The following is a 2,997-nucleotide window of genomic DNA, read 5'->3' as shown; positions in this document are numbered from 1 at the left end:
AAGGCTACACAGAGAAACCCTGTCTCAAAAAACCCAAACCAAGCCAAAAACCAAAAACCAGGCTGGAATTCTAACCTTACATGTGTGTTTCCTAGAAGAAAAAAAAATATTTCTTAGATCATTCTATTCTGCAGCAAGAAAAGTTTGTTCCCTTGTATGTTTAGAGAAAGGTAATTCTAAGTGTCTCCAGTCAAAGAGGCCAGCTAAACTTACATCCAAGTCTTCCGAAGATGGAACATACCATCAAGATGCTGAAGGACAGAAGAGAAGGCTCGTGTTTGTGAGAGAAATATTACATTAAATCCTTTCCATTGGGGGACCAGAGCAGCACATACAGAATCTACTTCAACTTGTCAAAGAAAAAAACAAATCTTTCATTCTACTGGAATGAAAGCTTTATTGAGAGGGCAGGGAAAGAAACTTGTAAAAAATGTATTTTAAAAGTCATTTAAAAATTCTGTCAAATAGTAGTCACATTAATAAAAAGCCAGGCTCCTGAGCATTTGCACTTAGAGTGGATATTGTTTTGGGTTTTCTGTATAGAATATTTTGTTTGAAATACAATGAGTTGCATTTTTAAAATTGTCTCCAAAATTGTCCCATTTTAGAATTGAATGTTTATAAAAGAGGTGTTTCTTAAGAATTAGCTGATTTAATGATTCACCTTATCCACCCCCCCAAACAATGTAAGCCTGTGGTTCCATCCTCTCCCCCCCCCCAAAGCTAAAAGCAAAACAAACAAACAAAAAGCCAAAGTTTCACCGAAACAATGTATTCAGGGGCATGGGCCCTGCAGGGGTCAGGGGCTCAGTGTGGCCGGTACTGTGGCAAAGCAAAAGTAGCATGGGCTCTCCTCCCCTCTAGCGGCTGGACATCAGAAATACAGCTTCCTTAGCAGATTTATTCTTCTGGGTTCATGTTAGAGAATTCCAAGGAAGTTTAATTAAAGACAATCCTATGGGGTATCAAGATGACTGAGATCAGGTCCTTCAGTCATTGATAACTATTGAATAGAGCGTGTCAAATAGCATCAGCACTACACTGATACTGCTGGGATCTCACTCCCTATTCGACACACCCGAAATACCCACCATATTTTGCCTACTTGCTTTCATCTATTCCTTTTCTCCACTTTGCAAGGTGGAGATGCAGAAGGAAGCAGGTCTAGCAGGGTCCCTGTTGCACTGCATGGCCCAAACCAGTGCTGGCTGAGGCTGACCTTCCCCAGGGGGCCACATATCTGAACGGGGGTGCGAGACTTTCTTATCTATCATTTCCATTTACTCTAGATAATTCTGACTTTACAGTTTCTAACTTAGCTCTTTGAATCTACTTTATAAATTTATATCAACACATTGATGGTGTTCAGGACTAATCTTAAACTCACCCACTGTTTGCTGTCCCTCCACTGAGTGGATGGCTTTCTAGTCATAGACATTTCAACTGACTCTATGGTGCACACTTGCTTTGCGAGCTGCCCAAACCTTAAGTTGGTACAAAACCTGATATTACAACCACTATTACACAAATGGAGACACTGAATCAAATTTGTGTCAGTATACCAATAGGAAACACAACAGTAATCAAAAGGTCTCCTTGACGTAGTCTTTGTTCTAAGTGTCCCAATTATAGCCAGTGGCAGCATATGCACACTTGACTGCCATCACTATGGGTGCAGTCACTAAAGCAACTTTGAGTCACTGGTATGATTAAGAATCACTATGAAAGTTGCTCACCTGCAGGGCCTCCTTAGTGAGGGTAGTGGAAGCGGAACGGTCTCAGGTGGCCTCCTGGTGGAACCATAGATACTGATGGCTGGAAGCTGGGATGGTCTTATGTCTGGAGTGTAGCGAGCACAGCTAAGCAACTACTGTCATTTGCTGTCCATTGGTTCCCTTCGCACCAGCTTCAATGTACACGCTTAACCCTTGGCTAATTCCCTCCACATAGAACATGGTGAGATTATATTAAATTATTTAATCCTGTAAAGAAACATGCTTCCAAACATTTCAGTTAAATGAAAAATCACTTGCCAGAAAATATGGTTTTCAATGGCAAGTTTTATAATAGATTGTTGACTATTTTAAAGATGACTCATCTGTAATTAGGGAAATAGATTAAATCTTTTTTTTTTTTTGGAGACTGTGCTTTGTTGTGTAGCCCTGGCTCACCTCAAATTCTTTTTTTTATTAATTTATTTATTTATTAAAGATTTCTGTCTCTTCCCCACCGCCGCGTCCCCTTTCCCTCCCCCTCCCCCAATCAAGTCCCCCTCCCTCGTCAGCCCAAAGAGCAATCAGGGTTCCCTGCCCTGTGGGAAGTCCAAGGACCACCCACCTCCATCCAGGTCTAGTAAGGTGAGCATCCAAACTGCCTAGGCTCCCACAAAACCAATAGGTGCAGTAGGATCAAAAACCCATTGCCATTGTTCTTGAGGTCTCAGTAGTCCTCATTGTCCGCTATGTTCAGCGAGACCGGTTTTAACCCAGGCTTTTTCAGACCCAGGCCAGCTGGCCTTGGTGAGTTCCCGATAGAACATCCCCATTGTCTCAGTGTGTGGGTGCACCCCTCGCGGTCCTGAGTTCCTTGCTCGTGCTCTCTCTCCTTCTGCTCCTGATTTGGACCTTGAGATTTCAGTCCGGTGCTCCAATGTGGGTCTCTGTCTCTGTCTCCTTTCATCGCCTGATGAAGGTTAATATTCAGGAGGATGCCTATATGTTTTTCTTTGGGTTCTCCTTCTTATTTAGCTTCTCTAAGAACCCGAATTATAGGCTCAATGTCCTTTATTTATGGCTAGAAACCAAATATGAGTGAGTACATCCCATGTTCCTCTTTTTGGGTCTGGCTTACCTCACTCAGGATAGTGTTTTCTATTTCCATCCATTTGCCTGCAAACTTCAAGAAGTCCTTGTTTTTTACTGCTGAGTAGTACTCTAATATGTATATATTCCATACTTTCTTCATCCATTCTTCAATTGAAGGGCATCTAGGTTGTTT

This window comes from Alexandromys fortis, unplaced genomic scaffold, assembly GCF_014885135.2.
Source record: "Alexandromys fortis isolate MF-2015 unplaced genomic scaffold, M_Fortis_MF-2015_v1.1 scaffold_64, whole genome shotgun sequence".
Classification (NCBI taxonomy): Eukaryota; Metazoa; Chordata; class Mammalia; order Rodentia; family Cricetidae; genus Alexandromys; species Alexandromys fortis.
The sequence above is the reverse complement of the archived record's forward strand: the minus strand, read 5'-3'. Positions refer to the sequence as shown.